Source organism: Amphiura filiformis, chromosome 2, assembly GCF_039555335.1.
Source record: "Amphiura filiformis chromosome 2, Afil_fr2py, whole genome shotgun sequence".
Taxonomy (NCBI): domain Eukaryota; kingdom Metazoa; phylum Echinodermata; class Ophiuroidea; order Amphilepidida; family Amphiuridae; genus Amphiura; species Amphiura filiformis.
Window position 1 is genome coordinate 48,099,153 of NC_092629.1, and position 22,013 is coordinate 48,121,165.

General features: G+C 36.5%; 1 protein-coding gene across 1 annotated transcript in view; it reads left to right on the forward strand.

Annotated features, from left to right (window-relative positions):
* Positions 1-22,013, forward strand: part of LOC140146306 (large neutral amino acids transporter small subunit 1-like) — a 90,545-nt gene that overhangs the window by 19,103 nt on the left and 49,429 nt on the right. The window lies entirely within an intron of this gene.

Consider the following 22,013-nt stretch of genomic DNA (forward strand, 5'->3'; position numbering starts at 1 on the left):
ACTCTAGGTCAACTATATCTGTTTTGTCCTCAATATTATTGTCATTATCTCTTTAACCAGGGTATTTATACAGGATTAAGCCTGATCTAGTGGGTGATTTGTGTCCATATTGTGTGATTTCTTCTATCCGGGGTTCCTCTTTCATTGTTGACAGTTTCCATGGTTAAGAGAAAATTATTTTATTTTCAACATTGCATGGTTACCATTGGTTTGGCACAATTTGTGGAGGGCAGTCATTTTTGTTTTCCATAATAAAAGATGATGATTTATTGTATGTATAAGAAAATTTCAGAAACTTTTTGCAGATCAGGCCTGAATTTAACTGGAACTTTTTTTAGCAACCAAGCTCAATTGGTCCTATTTTCCAATTAATGGCGATTGGTAATAAAATGTGCGGCAAATGGAGTAATTATCAGTAATCATGGTAATACATTGTATCTGTATCATGCTCAATAGAAAAATATTTTCTAAAGCTAATAGTAGAGGAGAGCTCAGTGGCTGATCTGGCGGTGTTTTCAATGAGTTACTTCGGCAGTAATTTCCGTAGTAAGCTCAGTAAATGAATATTGCCTTATACATATGTAGTACTTTGTAGAGTTCAATGGTATGGTTTAGTTTTCAATAAATAATTTTGGCGATAATCTCTTGCTTGCCTCACAGATCCTGGCGCTGACCTTAACCACATGTACAAATTACAATTTAGTAACAAATGTAAGGCCCAATTAAAGGTCATTAAATCACATGCCATTTTAATTGGTTGTTATTGGTAATGGTAGTATAATATTGCAATGCTCAACTTCAAAGTGAAGCTGAAATTTGGCGGGAACGCATTGTGCATATTTAGTCATCCATGCGTAAGCGATGCATTAAAAATCGTGGTACCAGTAGTATATATTCATTCATCTGTGTCTTGCAATGGAACATTCTCATCTGTCAGGACACAGTTTGTCAAACCAATATGCTTGTATAGTGATGGAATGACCTTTGAATGTCTTGGGTACCAAAACTCATACTCCAGTTACTTGAGGTCAAATTTTAGCGAGAATTGTTTAATTGCATTTATTGAACTATGGCTTTGGATTGAGACAATTTTAGCTCATAGTGTCATCATAAGCAGAAAAGTATCAATGAATCCTTTCAGAGCGTCATTTTTCGATCCGTTCAGAGCGTCATTTCAGCATAATACACCTGCGTAAAAGCTGAACAAACTTGGAGTGTGTTAGATTTGTATGCTGACTGAACCACTGGAATTTATGAATGAACTTGATACATTGCTCAAGGCTACAAAACAGAGTGAACAAACTTTTTGGGAGAAAATCTTTTGAATTATTAGTATAGCACACTTATGTGGCCCAAATAAATTATTATGTACATACAAAATGGCTAATGTACCATGCTAAATTTACTATAAAAAAAGGAAAGAGATCATGTTCATTTTGAACAACAAAGGGTGCTTACCTACTGCATTGTCTGTGTCTACATTTCTTTGCAAATCCTACTTGTTAAAAGCCTTAATGTTTGATCTTTTTTATAATTAATGAAATTGGTTCATTTTTATCAAACCTGATTCTTTGCTATCTAGAAACTACTTCAGCCCATTTGTTTAGGTCAACAGAGCAATTTTCTGACATAAAGTTGGCAAGGTCCGTTCGCATAAAATGATAAAAAGATCCAATTCACACCTTGGTCACATGATCTTAAGCAGCTAATGTTCAAGGAATGAGGTGCCAATATGATATGATTCAATTAAACTTAATAGACCCACTTCCTTGAAAATATCAGGCTAGTCAACAACTACAGTAGTGCAAAAGAAAACTGGTATTGTAGTGCCATGGATGTGTTGCTGATCAATGCATGTGTGTTGAAGGCCAGAGAAAAAGGGCGGGAAATAGTCACACATCAATGACACTTATCAATTCTTCATTCATAAAACCCTATTTATAAGTGGATGTTTTTATTGATACAGACCTATAGAATTATTGACATGGCATGCATATTGCATCATAATGGGTTCATGCACTTCTGCAATGTACATGTATGCTCTGGTAAGTTATGAAAAGTTTACAAGTATGATATTAATTGTTTGAATAGAGCTCAGTTATTTAATCCTATTTAAAAGTGTTGCATCATTAATTGGTTGGGTAAGGGTTAACAATATGAGTTGCCACCTGTATCACTTATGGGCAGCTTTGGAATCGGACATAAATTAAACAGGGCTCCTTTTTGCAAAATTTGCAAGGGGAGAGTCCCATGGGCAGAGTGGCAGCAATTGTGTTACTTTTTTGGTATAGTTTACCTCAAAGTTAAAGATGAAACAAACACAAAAGCAGTGTATAAAAAAAAGAACAAGAAAAACGATAGCTATTTTCCCAATTCAGATCCAATGCTGGTTGTAAAAAGTGCTGTCTTCAGAAGATAGCATAAAATCAAATTTCGACCAGTCACATATTCTGTGGTGAGTTACCATGCATCATGAACAGAAAGTTACAGGTGGCATTTTAGTAATATTATGTCATTGAGGTGACAAGATGAGGAGGTATCTGATGACCCTCTGATTATGTCTCGGGTGCGGTGGAGGGGGCCAACCCCACCGTCCCACAATGTTACAAGTTTTTGCTCGAGAACAAAATAAATTAAAAGTAAATTAGCCCTCAGATGAGCCTTTCGGAGACATTTCTTGTCCCTGGATTGGAGAGTCTGGATAAAGGAAGTTGCTGGGAAGATTTTTGCTGGGATTGATAAATTGCCCAAAAACTGGCCCAATATTTCACATAAAAAAGCATTGGTTTTGGTGCATTGCAGCCCTCAAATAAACCCACGGCACCATATTGCCGTGGGTGCCCACCCCCATTGCCGCAATGCCCTCAAAATATGTCCTTTACCGACGGCAGACACTTGCCGTGCCCCTAAATGAAGTTGCCGTGGGTGCCCTAGCCGGCTAGCCTTGCCCCTTCATTATAAAATAATTAACAAGTACTGGTTAAAACCCCGAAAATTGTGGAAAATTAAATCGAAAATCTTGAACACGATCGCTATTTTGAGCATCGTAACCCAGCTATCAACCATAGTGTGTTGTCAATTAATATTCATTACCCCTACGTAAGCTTACATATTCAGCCAATCACATCGGCTTTTATACATTATTATTTATAATCTGGTTGCTAGAAATCTGACTTCATTTGCCCGATTTGTCAGAGAAATACCTTCAACGTACTATCGACCAATCAGAAACGCTGTTAGTAACTATTAAAGCTTCCTGTGTCGTGAACAAAATCTGAGCGCTGGGCAAATCAATATTGATCTCTCGATTAGCAAACATTGACTTCCCATTGCAAACCGATGGCGATCCCCCTTCCGGTATCGTCTTATCTTGTACATGTGAGCCCATCTCTAGATATGTTTTGCACGAAATAGTTTTTATCCCGGCGAATTTGATCAAGGGGGCGCAGCACTAATTCAGCGTCCCATAGGTTAACGTGTGAATTCGGCCTACTTCAAGCGCCATTTCTGGCGTCCCTGCAATACTTGGCAAAATAAATTTGGTATCAAATTAAAGCTCTGTTTCTCTAGATTCCAAAACTTTTGTCGGCATATATCGATGACCATTGACTTTTTTTTCGCTATTTTGCGGTGCAAAAAAATAAAAAAAAATATACTAAACTCACCACTCACATTTCAAAATCGGGTTTTCTCTTAATCCGCCACAGAGAATTGCTTTTGAGATTAAGTTGTCCAGTTTTTTCTGCATGTTATCATTAAAGACACTTGTCTAATTCATATGATCCAATATTGAGTGATTTAAAGTGAACATGTCGGTAGATATGGTCGCTACAATCTCATATTCACTATGGACTATATTAGCCGAATTTCGTTGTTACATAAAATGCGGAGTGATTTAGTGTTGCGCCCTCTTATAAGGTGTTAAAAGATTTTAAAATCCACATTTATTACTCATTATGTAAACGAGAGCAAATTTGAAGCTCAACACGAAGATTTCATGTGTCTGCGACATTCCGTTCAAGAGAAATGATGTTTTAAAAATCAGTGCCGAAATGCCGAAAATCGAATATTTCGACTTTTCCTCCAATATGCGAAAGTTTTTACAAAACTCACTCAATTAGTGACAGACGACACTTTGAGCACGTCTTTGAACCAAGTTTAATTTCTTTTCTAGATTATCAGTGTTGCTATTTTGTTTTGTAAATCATTTATTACTGAGTCTGAAGTATAAATACCCCCCCGTTCCAGTGGTAACAATTACGATCTTTTTTATGTAGGCCTACTGAATATTCAGCAAAACGGCTTCATGCAGATTAACAATGTCTATTAACCTTAAAATCCATTTTTGAGCCTTTTTGATGATTTTTGGACGATATCTAGACTTTGCAGGCGCCTACTACCGGCCAATAAAGTGTTTTTTCCAATAATTTTTCATGAGGATGACTTTTGTAATCTTTGATTATCATAATGATTGAAATAGAACACATTTTGTGAAGCGCATCTCTTATTTTGCCCGAAGAATGTAAAAGGAACGCGTTCATAACGACGGCCGTTACAAGGGGGGCGCAGCACTAATTCAGCGTCCCATAGGTTAACGTGTGAATTCGGCCTACTTCAAGCGCCATTTCTGGCGTCCCTGCAATACTTGGCAAAATAAATTTGGTATCAAATTAAAGCTCTGTTTCTCTAGATTCCAAAACTTTTGTCGGCATATATCGATGACCATTGACTTTTTTCGCTATTTTGCGATGCAAAAAAAAATAGCTAAAAATATACTAAACTCACCACTCACATTTCAAAATCGGGTTTTCTCTTAATCCGCCACAGAGAATTGCTTTTGAGATTAAGTTGTCCAGTTTTTTTCTGCATGTTATCATTAAAGACACTTGTCGAATTCATATGAGCCAATATTGAGTGATTTAAAGTGAACATGTCGGTAGATATGGTCGCTACAATCTCATATTCACTATGGACTATATTAGCGAATTTCGTTGTTACATAAAATGCGGAGTGATTTAGTGTTAAGCGCCTCTCAATATTATTACCAAAGTTACAGCTGTTTCATTGCAGTTTCGAGTCAGTTTTGCAGCTCAGAACTAGGGATCGCAAAATTTAAGTAAATTAAACTGTTGATTTTTGATTGCTTTGTATTATTTAAGCAGGTTTTTTGAGCAAGCATGTTAGTTTTAGTGTAAAATTGAGAGTCCGACGGTCGAATTTTACTTTGGTGTCGAATTCAGCTGACAGCAATGCATCTATTCGCTTTTGAAAAATTGCCTTAGTGCCCTTCTCAAAATTTCAACAGTTGCCTTGATGCCCTTTTGAAATATTACAAATTGCAGTGCTGCCTTGCCTCTTCAGTGAAAATCCAAGGCAATTATCAACTTGCCCTAAAAAAGTTGCCGTGCCCCTTCAGATCCTTAATTCGAGGGCTGGTGCATTGCTGATGTCGGAAAGAGGATTTTTTTATTGAAATTATTGATTTCTGTGGGACAGGAAATGGTCAATGTGTATTCATGTTGAAAATCTTCAAAATCACCCAAATGGGCTACCAGATGAGCACGCTTGATAATGGACTTGTGGCACTGTATACTAAATTTAAAGTCAGCAAAGTACTTGTCTTTAGTGAATCAGTCATCTGAGATATCTGTACATTTCTATGTCTGCAAAGTTCATTTCCTATTTTCAAAGACTAAAAAATTTTTCTTTTGTTGCTGCACGGCAATGATACAATTGATGTAGATCCGCAACATATGAATAAACACAACTGTTGAAACTTTGTTAACACAAGTAAATACCGTTTCATGTTTGCAGTAAATAACAAACTTACTGTTTACAACGTAGCATCAAACATGCACTGTACTGGTTTAAATTTCAAAATAAGACCTCTTTAAAAATAAGACCAAAACCATTTTGTTCATGATGGATTTGAGCAAAAATATAGGAATAAGATTAGAAGGCAGAATGTGACAGCAGTGGGTGCCTGGTATAAAACCAACCCGGTATATAGTGACCATCACTTAAAGTCCCATTCAGTCTCCCCTCCCCTCCTCTCCTGGTTCCTATGATATTACATGAAGGATCAAAAAATAAAAACAAGTTCAAAGATGTTGCTGGTCACCATTCATTCATTTTAAAACTAAATATAATCATGCATGGCTTCAAATATCGGCATTCTGTTGGTAAATTACCTGAACATTTACGGACAATTTAGTAATAAAATGTGCAGTCAACTAAAGCAGGTAAAACAGGTGATGGCCTATTTCCTATCAATATTTTGCAATCAGCACTTTCAAATTAGCAGCATTTTGTTTTCTATTTTAGGTCTCATTTATAATCACAATAATCACTAATATGTTATCAATACAGATAAATTATTCAATTGTAGTATTCAATTTTTCTTTTATACACATATCCTGTTGCAAATGGCTCTTTTGTGGAAGCGTTATTGAAAATTGGTTGTATTTATTCTCAATATGTCCGCATTTATTCTTTCATTCACGCACATAGGAAGTACCAAGTACACACAAAACTACCATGCTCTGCTGCTTTGAATGTATGTTTCATATTTTTATAAACGTGCTAAAATAGGTTACGATAGAAGCACATACAAATTACAATCAGCAATAATTTGCTATGTTTGGATGTTTTCATTTTTTAGGTCACTGAACATCAATAATTGATTTGTATACAGTGGTTACCTTGAACTGGGAGGTAGAGTCTGCTGTAAAAATGAAATATTTTTGTGCTTGAAAATTTTAGGAGAGCAGTTGATTACCGTATTCGTCCGAGTATAGTCCCACGCTCGAGTATAATCCCACCCCCCCCCCCCCCCATTTTTCGAAAACTTTCAGAATTTGTAAAAAAAATTTTTTTTTTTTTTTTTTTTTTTTTTTTAAGTTTTTTTTTTTTTTCGGTTTTGAGTGTCCTGGACCTAGACCTAGATGCTAGGATCATTCATGGTTGACCTTCAAGATATTTTGTATTTTTAATATGAAAATTGATAATTTGTATTCATGTCATACTCTATTAAGGGCTGGGGTATGAACGTTTGGACAGTATTTATTTTGGGACATTAGAGCACATCAGACATATCGAATTGCATTCTGAATACGAAGAATGTCATTCTGATATCAAATAATTTTGATTTTTTGAAATTCGCAATTTAATACACATTTTATGGCAAATCATTAAAATTGATATTTTTGATATTTAACAGTACTTGAAGTAAACTTTATAAATCTGATGATTTATAATTAAAGTGTATGTAGGTGGGATGAAAAGCCGACGATCAATTGAAAATTTTGACCTTTCGTATTGAAGATATGGATTTTTTTTTCCCAAAACACAAAAAAAAAATATGTAAGGTCAAAATTTTCAATTGATCGTCGGCTTTTCCTCCCTGCTACATACACTTTAAGAATATATCATTAGATTTATATAATTTACTTCGAGGACTGTTATATATCAAAATGTGAAAAATATCAAATTTTTATAATTTGTCATAAAATTTGTATTATATTGTGATTTAAAAAAATGAAAATTATTTGATATCAGAAAGACATGCTTCAGATTCAGAATGCAATTCGATAGGTCTGAGGTGCTCTCATGTCCCACAAAAAATACTGTCTAAACGCAATAAACGCTCATTTGGATCCATTAATGATTTCAAAATGCATTGAATTTGAATGCATTTTGAAATCATGAATAGACATATGACATGAATACAAAGTATCAATTTTCATATTAAAATACAAAATATCTTGAATTTTTTTTTTTTTTTTTTTTTTTCTTTAAAAACCAAATTTTTTATCTTTTTTTTTTATTGGTTTTGGGTTCTGGTACCCCTTTCCACATTTATTTTTTTTTTTTTTTTTTGTTGAAATTAGAGTATAATCCCACCCCCCAATTGTGAAAAATGTTCACATAAAAAACGGGTGGGACTATACTCGGACCAATACGGTAATAGCGAAATTTTCATGCCCACACATATTTTTCTTCTTCTATGCCTTTAAGGAAATGCTCAAATTCATAACAATTAAATTTCTTGTCAAAGAAACGTGGTTTATTCCCTCCTAGATATAAACATGAAATGTTAATGCTGCAAAAATAGCATGTTCTACAATATTTGTGGGGAGTCATATGGAAGATACATATTATAGGTTTCATTTGTAATCAATTGGATTAATTATTTAAAGCAACTTGGATGTCTCACATTGGCTTCCTTTTTGTGCCACCATATTAGATTCAAGATTGGGAATCTGTGTGAATTGGCTTGTAAACAGGAATGCTATGGGCATTTGGATTCTTATAATGATTGAAGTTCAAGGTCTTCTGAGGTCTGAATTTTAAAGAATTTCATTCAGTACAGGTTTCATTGTAGTTTGGCCCAAAAAACAAAAGTTGTTTGGTTGTACTACAACTGGTCCAAAAAGGTAAGGTCAGTCGGTCTGATTTTTTTAAATATGGCCTTGTGGAAGCAAAAGAGGCATTGAAGCAAGTTAACAGCAACATGAATACATACCCCCCCCCCCCAAAAAACCCCAGCCAGGCAATTTTTTTTAGTAGCTGTATTTCTCCGGTAACTAAGGGGCTATAACTTCCTTTTTTATTCAATTTTCCAGGGGGTCTCCTACTTTGTACTGTTGGAAAAGACCGACCGAAAAATACTACCAAATGCTAATGCAAAGTCATGAAAATCCTCCGGTAGAGAATGAAAAAAAAACGAGTAAAAAATGATTTTATCTGGCCTTAACAAAATAGTTGGCATAGTATTTATGGGTACATGCACAATGATCCATACCAATTCTGCCAGACATTCATTAATAATTTATTCTACTGACAATACCATGAGTATTGGATTCAGTCACAGTGATATCTTATACTCATGCTATATTTATACGATAATGATAAAAAAAACTTCCACATTGGCTTTAAATATATATTTATTGCATTGTAAAGTCGTATACAGACCCCGACTATTGTACGTAAAATATTGTATGTAACATATCTATTTCCAGTAATGTTTAAGTTCTAACGAATGTTTCATGACGAAAAATCGATAATATGTTACATATAATATCTAGCAGAAATATATTATCGATTTTACATCATCAAACATTCGTTAGAACTTAAACATTACTGGAAATAGAATGGCAATAGATTAAATAACGTAGCTATGTTACATACAATATTTCACGTACAATAAAAAGTCTGAATACTGCTTAAAGCAACATGTTTGTTTCCTGTGTAAAAAACAAAGCTGCAAAATATTTTATTTTAATATTAATATATTTTCATCTATGCTTCAAATCCCAACTAATTGTCAAATATGTAGGTAAATGTGACAAATAGAACAATATTGATTTTCAATACATATTATGGGTCCATTGATTTCACCTCACTTGTAAACAAACGCTAAAATGTGTTATAGTGAGGAAACAAAAGTGTTTTCTAAGCTAAAGAGATTGTTATACTATTGGTAATTGCTAGCACTAAACTAGTAATATATTAAATGAACATAAAAAACATCTAACATAGCTGTTACCCCATTATTAGAAATAACTGTAAGTGTGCCTTTTCAGCCAGACCTTAATGGTTAACCTGGCATTATCAGGTTTTTTTTGCAGTGTTTTGTACTTATGTGGCGATGTAAGTTTAATGTTTGTATTGTTTGCAAATGCCAAATAAAAAAAAACATACATTTTGAAACTACAGAAATATATGCTGGTATGAGTTCTAGCACAATTGTTAGTCATCTTCTCAAATTATTAGTAATATTTAGTCATGGTCTTTGGACATTATGATTAGGTATAGGACACCTGTTTGTACAGTTTGCACATAGTTGGTAATTATTGTCAATTGAATTTGCAATGAATTGAATGAGGTTTTGTGTACTTTTATTGAAAATCTAGTATCACGTTTTTGTTTATTTTTGTCTGTATATACGGAGGGGGTGGGATATGCAAGGGATATAAACAATAGAGATTACATCAGGCTTTGAAATGAAGAGTAGATTTTCTTATCAATGTGTTTGGATGAAATTTATTTTATTTATTGTGAAGTCTTAAAAAAAAATCAACATAGTGTTTAAAAAATTTGAAAAATCATCAATTTTTAATGCAGCAAATGGACATAAATTCATTTTTGGTTGTAGATCATTGAATCTATTTATAGATTTATGATGAGGATCAATCATATTGGCTTTTATATAACGAGTAGCCAGTAAACATCTGTCACCTTTTAATGCCAATTTTTAATTTAATTTTAATTAATTAAATTTGTGTACGTGCAAAGATTTTGTCAATGCATAATTCAATACGGAGATTTTGATATTTATTAATTTAACTTGTTTGATAAAAATTTAAGTTTCGTAAAATTGTATTAAAAAAAAAAGCGCAGTGATTTATAGTGTGCTTTGCACAGGCACAACGCCTAGACGTTGATCCACAAGCCTCAGCACACTTTAGAGGATGTCGTTGATCACTGTTGCCCCATTCCATAAACCATTTAAAACACCAACACATGGACTTTTCGGCTTCAGGCGCACACCCTAGACATGCCACATATGTCCATCGCAACCAGGATCAGCTCCTCAAGTTTCGTACAGGTTACAACGTGACAATTAGCAGTTAGTTCCATGTCCAGGGGAATTTCAAGCGAACTCAATCTTTCACGAGAGCATATACTATACACCACCACCCGTAATCTCTCGCACCATTATAGTCGAACGCCGTATTGAGTTAACTTGACTGCAAACACATGATAAGAGGGCATCTTTAAATACATTGATCCTTATTTGGTGAAAAACAATAGAACACAAAGAAGCTTTGTACCATTTGTCTAAAAAGTTGCATTTACTTGACAAAAATGTCAGAATAATAGTCCCTATAAAGAAGAACTTAGTGAGTGTTGTTGAAATATTTTGGATCATCATACAGGTATCAGAGACAGATATTTTGCATATTTATAAAATAACAATCGTAATTCAGATTACATAAATTAAGGTACAGCCCTGTAACACCTATTGAATGAAGATCTTGAAATGACCTTTTAAACACTTTAGGCATATATTTTAAGAATCAAGATGCTGTTATGTACATGTATTAGTGGGCAGCTAATTAGCAGCTAATTAATTAGTGGCATTATTCATGAAGTCTAATTGGAAAATTAACCACCCTAGGCTCTGTCTTTATACATATACTGCCATGCAAAATGTTGTTAAAATGCAAATTTTGTAAATTGATTGCAAAAATTTCAGAAAACAGGCCACCCATCCAAAATAATCAAGACTATGCAGTCAAGTTTGTGCAGTTGATTAGGCATCAGAGCTGAGATGTCTCAAGTTTGAGGTTGAAAAAAAAATCATGAAAATAATTATTGCAAGCTTGAAATTAAACTGGACAAGAAATGGTTTCAGTTTTATACGTAAAATACTCTGGGAGCTGATCCTGGATATGGTATAGGAGACTGCGTCCCTGAATGTTGTAAAATGGTTTAAGGTGCGTCATAGGTCACATGATTAGCAAAAATCTGTAAAGTGTGCAGAAGCCTTTGGGTTGTCATCGTGCACTTTACTAATATAAATCCCTATACTTACATGTATGTGTTTGGTACAAAAACGCATCCCGACAATTTGAGGTCATGTTTTCATCTATGATTGATGAATTAGGTTATAGAACTATATGCCATTAGAGATGAGAGCATTTTGGTTCATAATGTTTGGTGCATTTAGTGCAGGTTTAGATTTAAGGGCATTGTTTGATTAGAATTTAGGTTTAAGCTGAAGGATTAGGATCAGATTAAGAGATTGATGCTAGGATTAACACAGTGGATTAAGACTTCCTACCATGGATGATTTAAATAACAGCCCACATCGGGAGATATCCCACTCCTACACATTAGCTGCTATGGATGGCGAAATGGTATTACAATGCAAGATTTGGGTGAATTTCAACACAGTGAAATAAGGAACAATCATGAAGTGATTGTAGTATGTTTTCCCCTACTTTTTTAAAATCCAATATGGCCATCATCGTCCTATGCACAATTCGCAATAATTTTGGCACCGGGTGTTGTGTTTTTGCAAACTCGGAATATTGCAAATGCTGCATGTTTAAGATGTGTTGACAAGTAATTTGGGTCTGCATTGTCTCTTGATCATTTTCATGGGAATGGATCATGCAGTATAGACAATTACTTCAGAACTCAAAATATTTCAGAAAGTAGACTAATTGTCTGTGCATGTGGGTCCTGTATGATGTTGGCTAATTAATGTCGTTTTTTTTTTAGATAAAAATGAAAACATGTAAGTATTAATGGTTGCTGATTATAGACTAATTTAGAGTCGAGCATTGTCATGATTATCCACAAGTCTCATCATGTTTTATGCATGATTAAGTTCTCAGAAAATATGATCGCCGTAAGCATTTCCTTACCCTTTTCTGGCAAGATCATCTAAATGTAAACGGCTTCAAAATTTTCTGATTACATTATTGTATATTTTCATAATGATGAGTTTTATTACTGATGAGGATTTGGAATCGCCATTTAAAAACAAATATATGCATTCAAATGAGTAAATCATGTCTAGTATTGGTTCAGTCAGTGGTTGAAGTATGATTTTGTGTGTACGGGGGAAATTGCAGAATTGGATGATTTTCATTATGGCGGGATCTTTACGACTGCATGCGCAGAATATTACGTGTTTGCATAAAAACAGGTCAATGAAAAGCTTGGGGCAACGACAGCGACAAAACGGTGCCATATGATGGGTATATTGACTTTTTCTTTGGTGATTTTGTTCAACCCCCACATTGAGTGAAATGTGTGTTGTTTGTTTGTATGTTTGTTTGTCGTCACATTTCCGCCATAGGGTATCCATATGAGGAGTGAAGTACAAGGCTGATATTTTCTGGGGTGCAAAAATTGCATAGTTATCGTGCTCTAGGATGATCGTACTTGGACAAAAGTGTGTTGAGGCAAGCAGGAGGGGGGCATGACCTAGCGATGATTGCTCTCAAATATTGAGTCCATCCACACATGGCAAAGTTTGATATAAAATTGGATCGGTTGAGCCCATATTTATTGAGTCGAGCTATGAGTTTTAAAATATTGGACGAGGCGTAGTGGTGTCCAATATTTTACAACTCATAGCTCGACCAATAAATATTGGGCATAAAGCATCCAATTTTATCATTATTATGTTTTGGATCCAATATTTTTACACACTTGGATCCATCAAAACATAATAATGGTAAAAGTTGCCCTGGTATTTTGAGATGGGGGAAATGGAACTTGCCCTTGCCCTCTGACAATGCATGTCACCAGACAGTGTGTTTGGGTGACATTGGACTCCTGGTGAAGTTGTGATGCCTTCTGGAGGTGAGACTAAGATTATTGGATGGTATTCAGTGGATAGGGGCCTTAACTTGGTTATCATCCTACTATCAGCTCTGTCCTTGGTGAAAGTACTTTCCCCCTTCTCCACATAGAGCAAGCCCCCATGAACCTGTAGTAAAGGTCTAACACTTGAGAAAGTCAGACATGCTCATCTAATAGGCCACAGTTCTTTTAAAAACACTAATTTGTTTGCATACTATATAAAATGACCTTTGAATGTGTTGGATACAAAAACTCATACTTCACAAATGTAGGTCAACTTCTGAACCATACTCTTTCAGTGGAGGTTATGGAACTATACATGTAGGGATGATGACATTTTACCATATCACTAGAATCCTATCCATCAGCACATGTTTGTGAACTCATGGACTAGAAAAAGTCTTCCTGCAGTCCATGGTACACTCATTGAATGAACTTTGAATATGTTGGGTACAAAAAGCAATTTTTTTCACAAGAGGTTTACGGAACTATCGGATGTAGGGTTGATGTTATTTTTGGTTCAGTAGCTTGCATATATATGTGCCAAGTTAAAAACGTGAAATATCAAATTCCGTCAGCTGCATGCCTATCATAGCCAACGCCTGGCCGCATTTATTCCATTATAGATCCAGACACCACGTGCCTTTTGAACCACAGGTGTAACTTCTCACACTTATGCTCCAGCTTTCAATGCTTTCATCCATCACCCCCTGATGTGGTAGAAATAGGAAATACAGGGTGACCCATAAGAGCATAATAATATTTTCTAGTAATAGTATTTCAGCCCATGTGATTCACCAATTTTCCTGCAGTTGTGATATATTGTATTTTTGCAGTGGTTCCATATCTTGATTATTCTCGTACAAATTGGATTTGGCGCAAATAAATAAGTTTTAACACAGATTCTAGGAGCCTATTATCAACTGTGAGCTGGGTGATGTACACTCTTTTGGTTTCTGCCATGTGAATAGAGTGTGTACCTCGAGGTCTAATGCAATATAACATTTGATTGTTTTGTTCTCTTCCCGCCGTATCGTTTTCTGAATCAGTCTGCTTTTTTTTTTTAATTCTTGGGCCCCACACATATATGTGGGACTTATAAAATGTTAAAAGTTACAACTTCTGCAATCTCTGATTCCATCTGATGTTTTTATTCTAACTGTACAGTGGCGACACCAGGATTTTTTTTTTTTTTTTTTGGGGGGTATGGCCCTGGGGAAAGTGAATTTCGGGGACGGGGACAAAATCAACTTTTGGGGTTTTTGCTCAAAAGGGGGGCAAGAAAATATTTGGGGAGAAATGCCCCACTTGCCCCTAACACCGCCACTGTAATTATTAAGTCACAAGTGTAGAAATTATTACTAGCTTCTTTTGGAGTATGCCGCACCAGCTATGAGTGTAATCAAAACACACATTACTCCAGTATAAAATCTATCAACATGCACATAGTAAAGGTGTAAATTGCAATGCAGAAGCATCACAAAGATATCTAGGAAGTACAATATCAAATACTCAGGTTTACTCTAGCAGAAAATCCATAACCATGTTATTATACCAACAACCTATATAGAGGCAGACAGTCGTGCGTCATATTCCATCGTGGTTCTATACAGATGAAGAGAGACAGCGGGAGAGAACTATATCCTGCATGTGAACTAACTAATACAGGAATCTTGAATGTTTGCCAAGTTGCGCACATGTTTGCTTGCAAGGTGTTTTGATATAGGCTGTCTCAAAAATAACAGGTACTGGAACATACATTGTATTAACCAAACCAAACATAAAACAAACTCAATGCACAATTTGCACAAAGCAACTTCAAGCGCAGGTATCCCACGTTTAGTTATTGCATCATCATGCGATCATGGGCACAAAAAGCTTGCTTGCAATGGCCATGGTACACTTCCATCATGCTATGATCTCTGTTCACATATATCTGACACCCTTGGGGTCCATGATTCAAAACTGCACCTGAGAAAAAGGTTTTTTTCTTATTATTTCCTCCTTTCTTCCCTCTTTCCCTCCCCTTCGCCAAAATACACCTGGTATACATGTCCAAGGTTAATAACACCCCGATTCTTCCAAGAGGTGAGTAAATTTATCCTTTACCCTGAACCAAACATAAAGTGTAAGTATCCCATGTGATGTGATTGCATCATCATGTGAACATGGACACCGGAAAGCTTCGTTGGCTAAGATACACAGGTATGTGATGCGCTATCCTTGTTTGTGTGTCTGGAACCAGCAGGGTCGGTGGTTCAAAACCTATGGGATTGGACTAAAGTGGGATTCACAGGTCCAAACGTGATTGGACCAAGTGGGAATAAACCATTGGTTCACAATAAAATGGCCATTGCCAAAAGTGTCAGGTTCATTGAGTTTGACCCATCTGCAACCCTCCAGCGATGAGACTTGGCGCTGGTGTGTTTTGGCCGAAGCACTATGGGAAAGACGATCTTTTCAATGATTGCGCAACATTCACGGAAATATGCATGGGGATGATATTGCGCAACATTCTCAGAAATAAGGTTGTATTGATAATGCACATGTTATGGAATGATTGGCCCTCATCCAAAGATGAAGCTAGACTTTTTCCGTCATTTATGGCAATAGGGTATATCATGCAATAAAGTACTTGGCGAAGGGTCCGCGGGTCAAAACCTATCGGATTGGGCTGAGTGGGATTTGACCAAATGGGATTGGACCAAGTGGGAACAAACTGTTCACAACTAAATGGTCTAGTTTATTGCAAAAAGTGTCAGGTTGAGGTGTATCCATCTGCAACCCTCCAGCGATGAGACTTGCATTGGCATTGGTGTTTTAGCCAATGCGCTACAGGAAAAACGACATTTTCAATGATTGCGCAACATTCATGGAAATATGCATGGGATGATATTGCGCAACATTCTCCGAAATAAGGTTGTATTACGAGATAATGCACATGTTATGGAATGATTGGCCATCATCCAAAGATGATGCCAGACTTGTCCGGTTGTTTCATCATTTTTGGCAATCGGTACATATCATGCAATAGGGCATATCATGCAATAAGTACATGATCAATGTGATGGGGATTTCCCTTTCGTCCTTTGTGAAGTTTTCCACAGAAATGGGTCACAAAATAGTTTTGAAAAGGACACAAATTTAAGCCAGTCTGTTCCTTCTGCAAGAAATGATAGTTCTGACCACTTGCTTTACCAATTGAGGACACAGATGCAAACAGGATGAATCAGTGTTTTTCTATCATCGTGTATCTACTGCCTAAAGGGTTACCGGGTGAAGCCGGGTAATGTGGTGTGATGCGAGGTAATATGCCCGTGTAGAAACGGATCGGTCAAAGGGTGATGCATGTTAACCTCACCGTCAACTGTCAAACATCTTTTGAGGTGGTTTTAGTGGGCAATACGCAGCAGCATATCCAGTAGAATCATACACTGTGATACAGATGACGATTTTTTAGCCCTGTGAGTGTGACATGTCAATTGGCACACGAGGTCACTTAAACTGTGACAATTAAGCTGTATACAATACATCTCCCGCAATCCAAATCTACCCTTAAGCAGCTTCAAGGTCATAAAAATGTTTTCTGGACTTCCACCCCCCGGGGGGGTCACTCGCTTACCAAAGTGGTATGCATGCTCGTCCCAGCACCTCAAAAATGGACCCTAAATGGCGTAATCAGTGTAGAAAATTTTCACCCCTTATTGGCGTAAGGCTATGAAAATTAAAAAATTTAAAAAGGTACCCTAAACGTCAAAACTTTACCTGAAAAGCACCCTTTTTTCTAAAAACGGCGCCGCCGCCACAAGGCTAAAAATCGACCCTTTTTCGACGTTTTTGGGGACGAGCATGCGTACCACTTTGTTATACGAGTGACCCCCCCGGGTTCCACCCTCCCTGGACTTTCACCTTCACTCGCATTATTATCCTCTCGCCTTCATCGGATCGACAGAGGCGCTGTAAATACAGGGTAACAATTCACTACCCACATATTTAGTGGGGAGGGCGGAAGTCCAGAAAATAGTTTTTGTGACTTTCAAGGTCAGATTTTGAATGCTCACACTGTAATGTATTATAAAAATAATAATATAATAATAATGACGATTTGATATAGCACCGGTATCCGCCTTTCGACGCTCAATGGCGCTTGACACAACAAGTTCAAAAGATCTGAGAAAAATATATCAACATGATGACACAGTTCATAAGAAAAAGAGTCAAATATTAAAAGAGTCACTCTTTGAATGCCTCATTGTATATAGATGGTTCTTAAGTCCAGATTTGAAAGTTGCGATATTGTCACATGTTCTTAGTGCTACAGGCAGTGTGTTCCATAGTTTAGGTGCACCAACTTCGAAGGATCTATCTCCCCAAAGGGTTCTTGTGCGAAGCTCCAGCAGGCGTCCACTGTCCGTTGATCTCAATCCAGCTTTATCCGGAGTGAAAGCATCAACTAGATCACTAACTTCGGTGTCACCCGCAAAATCGTCACCGGAACTGTTTCTACTGCGAATGTTACCACATATTCATCACTAATAACCACCTCAATAGGTGGTTGACGGATTCACTTGCATTACCATGATTACCGCACATTCACCTTCACCCAATCTGTTTCTACTGGGGCTGTTACCAAGTGTTCCTCGCACCACCCCAAATTCACCCTCAACCGTTTGCTCAGTAGAAACACGCTGTTAGTTAATGTCGCACATAGGACATCATGCCCTAGTTGGACATGGCCCTAGTGGGCTTGCACTATTTTGCACAGACTCGGGGAAATCTGCCGTCCGAACGCTTTCTACTGCTGTGTGAACATTTCATTTTGCGATTCTCGAGCACTGAGCTTGACCTGTGACCTACTCATTGCATGACTGTTGTTTTTTCTTATATCTCCGATTTCATTCACTTTTTATCATGTATATACATCTCTTATATTTTGATACTATTTCAATTTTCAAATAGGCCTACCAAATTAATTATCTACGAATTCCAACTAAATCTAATTTATTAATTACTTATGAACTTTTTGCCTTCAAAGCTTCATCTAGGCCTATAAACATACTTCTCTGTCTTATAATTCCCATTTATTCATACACTTTTAGCGTCTCTGAATGCAGGGACTGGATCCAACCCCATTATGATTTAGCTTCCGGTTGTAATTCTTGAGCTGACGTCATCAGGCATTGCAAAACACGAGGATTACAGGCCTCGATGGAGTCGTGTGGACACGCACTCGGGGATTGACTTGGGAATCGCAAGCCTCGAGCATGCCGATCCTCGAGGATTCTTCGACCGTCTGAACACAGCTTAAATGGGATTGGACCAAGTGGGAACTGGACCAAGTGAGAATGGACCAAGTGGGATTGGACCAAATGGAATTGGACCAAGTGGGAAGAAACTGTTGGTTCACAACAAAATGTCTAGTTTATTGGCAAAAGTGTCAGGTTCATAGGGTTTATCCATCTGCAACCCTCCAGCGATGAGACTTGGCGTTGGCGTGTTTTAGCCAACACACTTCGGGAAAGACAATCTTGTCAATGATATGATTGACCTGGCTAGTTATTAGCCTAGTAGGTTACACTTTCAGTGAGGAGAACTGTGAACTATAGATCTTCATTTTCAGATGAAATTTAAGGCATTCTATTTTAGGGAGGGTCTTGGAATTTAGTTCAGTTCATAATATGCCCATAAATGACTTGTTGTAGAAATTGTGGCAATGACTCCCTTTGTTGACCAAAAATGAACCCATTGATTTTTAAATCCATACAATTTGCGGGGCTTTTGCAGGAAGTTTGAACTATTCTTTATTTTGATGCCCATCACAGGGATTATGTATTTAAATTTGTCTTTAATGGTTAATCTTGAAGACATTAATGCTAGTCGTGTAGTAGATTTAAGCTGTGATTTTATATCCATCCTGGACAGGCAAGAGAAGTTGAGAACCGGACCATGATCATGATGATTAGAGCATAGACCATTTGTGACATATGATCAAGGGGAACGTGTCACATGTTGGCCCTGGTCAAAAATGAGTTTTACACATTTTTCTAAAGCGGACATTTAGAGCTTTCAGAAACTGAAAACCCCATGTTGATACGGCTTTTCTTTCTGAAGTTACGCCAATTTATCAATCGCTGAAAACAATATAAAACAAAAGAATTTTAACACTTTTTCTGCCAATACCTCAAAATCAATATTAGCGACATCCGACTCATTTCCCTTGATCGTGTCACATTTGGTCTATGATTAGAGATAGCCAAACTTACTCTTTGTACTGTATTTTGAAGTACATGTAGAGTGTGGTTTGAAGAAAAACAAAGATGAAAAGTAATGCAGATGTTTTCTTGGTATGAACATAAGCGCTACATAAATGAAGGCTCCAGGTATTATTTGGATTGTCAAGTTTCTCATGTTAGAAGTGCTTTAGTTGGTAAATAGCTAAAATCCTATTGATGAAAGCATGAAGTTGAGCTCTGCACTTGTGACTAAACACCCTATCTGCCAAGACTTTATGAGACTTGGACCATGCTGTGTCTCGGCCATCGGCCAACGCACTTTGTGAAAAACGATCCCGTCAATGATCCATGTGACCGTAGTAGGCAGTACTAGTAGTTATTATATGATGAGCTATGAATATGAATTATCTATTGCTCACATGCTTAGACTTTGAAGGATGTAACATGTGAACTAGTTTAGTAGCAATAGATATCAAACATCCTCATCTGTCAGAGACAGTTCTTTATCTCTCTCCACGTGGGTGTCGACTGCAGACGACAAGTTTTTTTAAATCCAAAAATGTATACTATATTTGAAATCAGCATGACAAATGCATTAAAATGAGTACAAACAAGCCTAGTATTGGTTCAGTGGTTCTTAAGATTGCTCTTGATATTTTGAGAAAATGTTTCAAAACTCGGGACTTTTTATGTTGAAGCCCCGGGTTGAAGCCTACTTATACATGTATGGCTAGCATGCAGTGCGTTAATGGGGTGAACTTTGCCATTGAGGATGAGATCACTTTATGGCTCATAGAGTAGGAAACGTGATCAAGAATGGTATCTAGACGGAATCAATATAAGCGTGACATGGGGTGTGAATTTGATACCTGATTGGCTGGTAAAGCGGAAGGGTAGGCAGTCATGGAACTGGACTTGCTTAGATTGGCTTTGCATCACAAGAAATGGTCTTCTGTTCTGTTATTGTCTTCATTTAAAGGGGGTGATCTGATTGAGGTGTTTTCTATCTCACATTGAGACCTGTGATCCAAACATTTTTAGTTTTGAGTATTGCTCCATCGATTTGGATTCTATAATGCGTATCGCAGTGGCCCTTATATTAGAAGTCATCACAATACTTCTGGGTTGATGACCACCACACTACCATGTTTTTGTTAATCCACAGATCCTGGAAAGCTACTTAGAGGATCTGTGGTTAATCATACCATAGACAGTAGTTCTCTCTACTGTCTATGATCATACCACCTAAACGATACATTTCAGGCATAAGATTTCACTGGGTAACTTGCTATTAAAATGACATGTCTAATTGGCAAAATTACTTGGCCAAGATTGAGGTATAATTCTGGAATAACCTATGCACAAGTATAACCCTAATCCTAACCCACCCTAATTATAGCCCTACCCCCCAAGTATAACCCTAACCCACCCCACAGTTGTTTGATGGGATCATTTATTAGATTTTCAAACAAAACATGTATAACCAAATTTTAGGCTTAAACAGCTAAAATTGATATCATGCTAAATGTATACAGATGCTTTTGAGTCGTTCTCAACTTTAATTTCCCCTCTTTTACAAAATCATTCACTTTTATAGTATTTTTTAAAGCTTTTTCGCATATAAAATGTATCTATTAATGCCAAAATTGGTGGCGCTATTTAGTTACTGGAAATTACCCTTTCAAGCTTTTAAGGGGGTACTACACCCCTGTCCAATTTTGTGCCTATTTTTGCATTTTTCTCAAAAATTGTAGCACATTGGTAACAAGTAAGATATGTATATTATAGGGGCAAGGACTACAACTACTGTACTGAAAATTCAGCAACTCAAAGCAAGTAGTTATTGATTTATTGATCAAATATTGGTTTTCCTCATTTTTGACTGTAACTCCACAACTGTTGTCTGTGCTGAAATAAAATTTCCAGTGCAGTAGTTGTAGTCATTGCCCCTATAATATACATATCTTACTTGTCCCTAATGCGCTATAATTTTGAGAAAAATGCAAAATGGGCATAAAATTGGGCAGGTGTAGTACCTCTTAATACAAATAATTCCTTTTATTGTTTGATAAAATATTTTTATAAAATTTCCTTGTTGCTTGTTTCACCTATTCCAGCTGTTTTAATGGCGGTATAAATCACCTAACCCTTGCAAATAAAGAAATATGATTTAGGATAAATAGCGCCATCTATAGTTTGCATTTAGTTAATAATGAAGCCAATTCTATATACATCAAACAGCCGTGACCCTAATCCTAACCCTGGATGCGCTGGGTAAACCAGAATTGTACCAAAGTTTGGTACTGTCCTTAGAAATGAGGTAGAGAGCTTCAAGGCAATGACTCTTGCTCTCCTAAAAATAGTCTACTGTAGTAGACCAGTTTAATTTATCATTCC